The 7,262-nt window shown below is 34.3% G+C and overlaps 1 pseudogene; it reads left to right on the top strand.

The window, feature by feature from the left end:
* Positions 1–3,459: 3,459 nt before the first annotated feature.
* LOC120769433 lies at positions 3,460–4,370 on the top strand (annotated as a pseudogene).
* Positions 4,371–7,262: the final 2,892 nt, after the last annotated feature.

Here is a 7,262-nt window from a genome sequence, read left to right as displayed (position 1 = left end):
TCAACTTTCTTTTCATTTCAAAACACATAATTTCACACAGAACAACGGCTGCGGGGTCAGCTAGTGCCCAATAAATAAGGTGACATTGTATTTATTTTGAAAATTCTTTATTTATTCTTCCAAATCAATTTCATCCCCTTCAAAGTAATCCCCTCCCGATGCAATGAACTTATGCCAACGGATTTTCCAATCTTCGAAACACTGGTTGTAGTAATTTTCCGGGATGGCCTTCAGTTCCGTCTTCGCTGCGGCTTGAATCTCCTCTATCGTAAAAAAAACGGTGTCCCCGGAGCGGTCTTTTGAGCTTGGTGAACAGCCAGAAGTCGCACGGCGCCAGATCAGGTGAATACGGTGGTTACGGAACGATATGGGTTGAGTTTTTGGCGAAATGATCACGAATTACGAGGACTGTATGGGATGGTGCATTATTGTGGTGTAAAAACCAAAAATTGTCTTTCCACAATTCCGACCTTTTTAGGCGGATAGCGTTACGCAAACGACGCATAACGTTCAAATAATATTCATTGTTGACTGTTTGACCGGTTGGAAGGAATTCATAATGCACAACACCACGATAATCGAAGAAAACAGTCAACATGACCTTGATTTTTGAGCGACTTTGGCGCGATTTTTTTGGTCTCGGCTCTCTTTTGGCACGACATCGCTCTATTGATCAGTTGTTTCGGTGTCGTAAGCATAGATCCAAGTCTCATCGCCAGTTATAATGCGTTTCATGACACCCTGGTAGTCGGAAAGCATCGTTTCACACACTTCAACGCGACGCCTTTTTTCCAAAAAATTCAATGTTTTCGGTACCAGTCGAGATTTGACGCGCTTGAGGCCCAAAACATCCTTCAAAATGGTATTGGCTGAGCCTTTCGATATGCCAACTTCATAAGCGAGGTCTCTAACAAATTTCGACATCGCAAAAAACGAAAAACTCACTTTAAGCAGCTCACAAAACGACACGTATCTCAAACACTAATGAATATTTTGACATGAAATTTGACATGAATATGACTGACAGTACTACCAACCTAAAAAAAAATAATTCTCGAAATCCTTCGACGTGCGCAGTTTAAATTTAAATGAATTTTTTGGGCACAGTAGTATATGCGGTACAAAGTCACCCGGAAGTTCGCAAATTTTAATATTAGGTATATGGGGGCTCAGGAAAGTATTGACTCGATTCAACCAAATTTTGATACATAGATATATTATTGCCAGGAAAGAATTCTCTCAGGAATTCAATAGTGTTGCTTCAAGCGACATACTTTTGAAACCTAAAACCAAACATATGAAATTGAATTTATAAACATTGAACAATATTTGAAAGAAATATGATATATTTTTCAAGAACAAAAGATGTGTTTAAGAATGTATCAGTATTAGATTCTGCTTTGGAAACGTTAACATATCCTTTTCTATTCCCAAATGGATATTTTACTTGGTTAACGTGCAACGTAATTCTAATTGTAGAGAGATTTGAAATAAAGTTACTATGTCACAATTTGCATGCTTCAGATTTTCTATAGGGGATCAATTTAGGATTTTAAGTCCCAAAAACAGTACGTTGTTGATATGTATGTGAGTATAGAAGGTTGTAGACTACATTTTATAATACACAATCAAGAGAATTTGAGGGCAGAAGTATATATCGTCACCTGAAATGCAAAATAACGTATCATCAAAAAATTCGAAATTGAGTGTCTTATTGATTATGATTCACTACTTCAAATTGCATTCATAATATTACATAAGTCAAACATTTTTACGTTCTGCCCTCAGATATAAACCAGTTTTAACCAATATTAAATTTTTTTTCACTCATGTTCCATTTTATTTCGTTTTTCATACATGCCACTGTAAAATTCCGAAAATTTTGTTACGTTATTTTGCATTTCAGAAGACGATGTATAACAATTTAGTTCACAATTTGTTCAAATTCTTTAATAAAATTTAAATACTATTAACATTGCTAATAAATTGTATTTTCTATTGGACGAACTTCGACCACTGGCGACCCTAGTCTAATATTTAATATGAATGTTTTGGTTATAATTTTCGATACACACAACCGTGCACTTGATTGACAGTTTAAAGTCATAATGATTGTGAGTTGTTAACGAAAGCTTAAAGCTTTTGTATATTAACAACACCATACGACACACTTGGTTTATGAAAATATGTATACGTTTAATGTAATGATTAATATACATACATATGTATATGTTATGTTTATAATTTTCAATACACGCATTCGTACACTTGATGTTTAAAATGTCAAATTGCTAAAGGTTAAAAACTTGTGTATATTACATAATATCTCGGTACGACTCACTTGTTTTTTTGATAATCAAAATTTGTATTATTTTTTAATTTCGAAAAACCCAACTCTTTGACGGTCTTTTTTACGTTTGATAGTTTTGACAGTAAAATTTTAGCGTAATTTCTATAAGTCTTGATTAACAATGATGAGGGCAGCGTTCGAATCGGAAAGTAGGTAAAAAAAATGGTTGAGTAACTTATCATGCCAAATTTGGAAACTGATCGGGTATTTCCTGAGATATAGGATTTCATTTAAAGGTGGTGCCAAGCCCATTCTTCAATTTTTACACCTTCTCCTGTAAAGCTCTCCTCCACCTTCTGGGTTGGGAAGTATAACACTTGTGTCGCATCCATTCAGTGAGTTATCGCACATTCAGTAGTTTTCAACGTAACCGTTATATGAGGAGTTGGTGTATGTAGTTATTATCTGATTTTACCCATTTTAACAATGTATGAAGAAGAGCTAGAAAGACTTATTCCCAGCGATATAGCTTTAGTGGTTTGGAAGATATACTATACATATACTTTAAACTATTTTTAGAGCGGGTCTTCCAATCCGGTTGAAATTAAGAGTGATTAGGATGGAAAGAACGCAGGAGCCATATCAGCAAGCGCTGATACTCCTGAATAAAAAGTTCCTAACTCTTTTCAGTTTCCTGAAGGTTTCCATAAACTATGGCTTCGAGAGGGTGGTCATCAGGATGAACTTAATGCACAAAGGAAAAAACCAAGTGAAAGACTGTGATATTCGTTAGTCTTGAACTAATTCCGTCCAACACATCAATGAGAACAGGGATCCAAGTGAGTTAAACTTCATGAATCTTAATTCTCTTATACTTTTACTGCCACGTAGCGTGAAGATTTCAAGGTTTATAATATCCTCTTGCTGTTTTGACTTGTTTAGAGTGTAGAATTTCTTGCTGGAATTTTGAGCATAATGCCACTTCGGAAATTTTCTCGAAAACATATCCGTTTCACCTATACAGGCCAATGAACTCATTATTTATTGAATCACTCATAAATGCTACTTTTACATTATCCGTGATATTGTAATCAAATTTGATGTGATATATAAAAACTTTATTATTTACAATTTTTCAAACTGGGGTGATGTATTTAGGATCAAAAATTTAATATGCTAAATTTTCTAAATATTGACTTTTATTTCTTTGTTTTTTCGATATGGCCTTGCGTTTCCATCAATGCTTATTATTATTGTGATAAGCTGGAAGAGTTATGTGGCGATAGTAAGCATTTTATGTATGATCCAGATGATGTGGTAGGCGCTCTTATTCATATATTATTAGTACACCCCTAAAGCGGTAATCTCTCTTCTTAGCCTAGGGAAGGCGAACTCCTTGAACTTTTGCCATTGACACGCAAAATTAAACGTATGTATGTCGAACGACACAACGAGTACCGCAACAAACTAGCAGGGGGTGAGCAAACTTTCAAAGGAGGTAGAAAATTTCAACATGCGTGAAGTAATATGGAATGACGAGTTAGCCTATATAGCTGACCACCATGCAAAACGCTGTAATCTGGAGCATGATGCCTGTCATTCTACTAAGCGATTTCCGGGCTCCGGTCAAAATCTCTTTATAACGGGCTTAAGTGGAAAGCCAGAAACGGTAGCAGATGTGGTAGAGACAGCGGTGGATGGTTGGTGGGGCGAATATGAAATGGTGGATGATGGAAATGCAATGGCTGACGAATTTCGGAACGGGTGAGCGCAAATATTTGGCATAAAAAATAAAATTACGATTTTCAGCGCTGAAGACTGGGCTAGTATCGGTCATTTCTCTGCCATTGCAAATGAACGTGCAGCTTTCGTCGGTTGTGGTCTGGCGCTATACCAAAACTGTTCGTTTGGAGATTATTGTATTGAGGTTATATGTAATTATTCAATAACTAATTTAGCAGGCACATTCATGTACAAGAAAGGCGATTCATCAGCATCCGAATGTGATTTTTATGAAAGTGTACCGAGCAGTAAATATCCTCATCTTTGCCAATATAAAAGGAAAATATTTGAAGAATAGGATGAAAATAAATCTGTGTATTAACTGAAACTCAATGGTATTTAAATTTACTGATTTTGGTTATGGTAATAATTAATCAGAGTATAACTCGCTATTATTTAAGGATTAAAATTTCAAATTACATTTAAATATTTGCTTAATAAGGTTGTGTGCTAAATCGTAGAAAAATTAAATTTCTGACAGGTGAAAGAGAAATTTTGACATTTTTTGTGTTGAATCGGAATTAGGTATGCCCAGCTCAGGAGGTAAGTAAAATTTTGACAACTTATAAATGTTAATAAGAGAATTAAAATCAATCGCCGAAAACACAACAAGAAAGGATTAAGGTGGCATACTTCAAAGGCATTATTCGTGAAAAGTTTATCTCCTTCTTGACTCGTATACTTAGGAGTGGAAAAATATGTAGGTGGAATTTAAAATTGCGTAATACGAGAAGCGGGCGTGGTTAAAGTTCAATTTCGTCTACAATATACTACTGCTACCTACTAAATTTGATTGAAAGCGGTCCATATTACAGTCCTATGTTCCAATCCTTTTCTTATAATGGTATGTGTATATGATAAAAATTGGTTGAATCGGACCAATACTCTCCTTAGCCCCCATATACTTAATATAAAGATTTGAACTTCTGGCTGACTTTGTACCGCATATAAGGTCAATATGTGTGTTATCCCAATGAAAATAAGAGAGCGTGTTTTACTCATAACAGTGAATCTTTATGCCTCAAATAGATAAATTTGAGCGAAGACTTGGCCTAGCTCTTATATTACTAATATCAGGATTTTCGAACATCCGGCTGACTTTACTCTATTTGATTGGTTTTACACCTTAAGGTATTTCCCTAGCTTTTATTCTTGCAAGTCACAAGAGTATAAAATGTTTGGTTGCACCCGAGCTTAGCCCTTCTTTACGTGTTATTTAATGAATCTGCTATTGCTTATAGTCTAACAATAAGTAATCTTAAAACTGTGGTCTCTTTATATTCTGAACAAAGTATATTAAGTTTGTCACGAAGTTTGTAACACCCAGAAGGAAGCGTCGGAGACCCTATAAAGTATATCTATAAATGATCAGTATGTCGAGCTGAGTCGATTTAGTCATGTACGTCTCTCTGTCTGTCCGTCTGTCTGTATATATACGAACTAGTCCCTCAGTTTTTAAGATATCGTTTTGAAATCTTGCAAGCGTCATTTTCTCTTCAAGAAGCTACTCATTTGTCGGAACTGCCGATATCGGACCACTATAACATATAGCTGCCATACTAACTGAATGATCGGAATCAAGTTCTTATATGGAAAACTTTCTCAATGTATTTTCATAAAAGTTAACACAAATTATTTTCTAAGGCAACAATGTAATCTCCAAAAACATTGTTTAGATCGGATTACTATAGCATATATGTAGCTGCCATACAAACCGAACGGTCGGAATCAAGGGCTTGTATGGAAATCTTTCGCATTTGACAATATATCTTCACGAATCTTGGTATGAGTTATTGTTTATAGAAATATTTATGTAATATCAGAAGAAATTGTTCAGATCGGCTTACTATAGCATATAGCTGCCATACAAACCGAACGATCGGAATCAAGGGCATGTATGGAAAACTTTCGCATTTGACGTGGTATCTTCACGAAATTTGGCATGGATTACTGCTTAAGGTAACAAAATAATCTCCGAAAAAATTGTTCAGAACGGATTACTATAGCATAAGCTTCCATACAAACTGAATACAAAGTTACTATCAGAAATGCACTTGTGAAGAGTATTTAGCTTCGGTGCAGCCGAAGTTAACGTTTTTTCTTCTTTTCATTGCGATATTTAGGGTAAAACTGTATAAGAATTTTTTGGAGAAACATTAATTAAACACCAACAAAAAATTATATGCATTGTTAGGCCAATTAAATAAATATTTGCTTTTCAATTTAAATTATAACCATAACTACGCACGAATCAACAGATCTCCATTGCTTTATGCTTGTGTGAACGTTCATTAAAATTGCATATTCGAGTTCACTTGTCATCAATGTGTATCAGCGGCAATTGTTGGAAAGTCATATATGTATTATACATACTATATGTACCATATGTACATACTTATATAGTATTACACTATAATACACTACATGTTAGATTTATAAGAATATATACATACATACATACGTATAAATGATTTTTTTGTATAAATCCCGTTTAGTAACAGCTTTTGCTGTGTTTCAATTAAATATTTATTTTATGATTTTAATTGGCCATGTTGGCTTATGATATTAGGGTTTTGCGATCCCATTGTCACTGACAATTTGTCATTTATCAGTAAATACGTTTTCAATTTCAAATTGCCTCTAACGCAAATAAATGGGATTTTTGCAAAATTTTTTCAGAGATTTAAGTTAACTATGAGAAATCCAATCGATTTAATACATATATTACACAAAGCGTACTTCAATGTATTCTAGTCAAAAAAAGACCGGGAAATTCCTTCAGAGTACTGGTAAAACTTTATATTAAGTTCTCTGAGTATCATAAAATCAGTTATTAGTTATTTTGAATTGATATATTGATATTTATTAGTTATATGGAAGCCAGGCCAAAATTTCGCTCAAATTTATCTATTTTAGGCACAAAGATACACTGTTATGAGTAACACACGCTGGCTCATTTTTATTGGGATTACTCACATAGTATTGGCTGATATTTGCGAAACAAAGTCACCCCGGAAATCTTTATATTAAGTATATGGGGGCTAAGTGAAGTATTGGTCCGATTCGACCCATTTTTAATACAAACATACCATTATAAAATAAGATTATCCCTTAATTTCAGTTATATATATCAGACATTGACATATTCTTGATTTGCATACTGGAAAGTAAAAGAATCAAGTGGCATTTA

Source organism: Bactrocera tryoni, chromosome 2 (genome assembly GCF_016617805.1).
Source record: "Bactrocera tryoni isolate S06 chromosome 2, CSIRO_BtryS06_freeze2, whole genome shotgun sequence".
Lineage (NCBI taxonomy): Eukaryota > Metazoa > Arthropoda > Insecta > Diptera > Tephritidae > Bactrocera > Bactrocera tryoni.
This window is presented reverse-complemented; position numbering and strand designations above follow the sequence as displayed.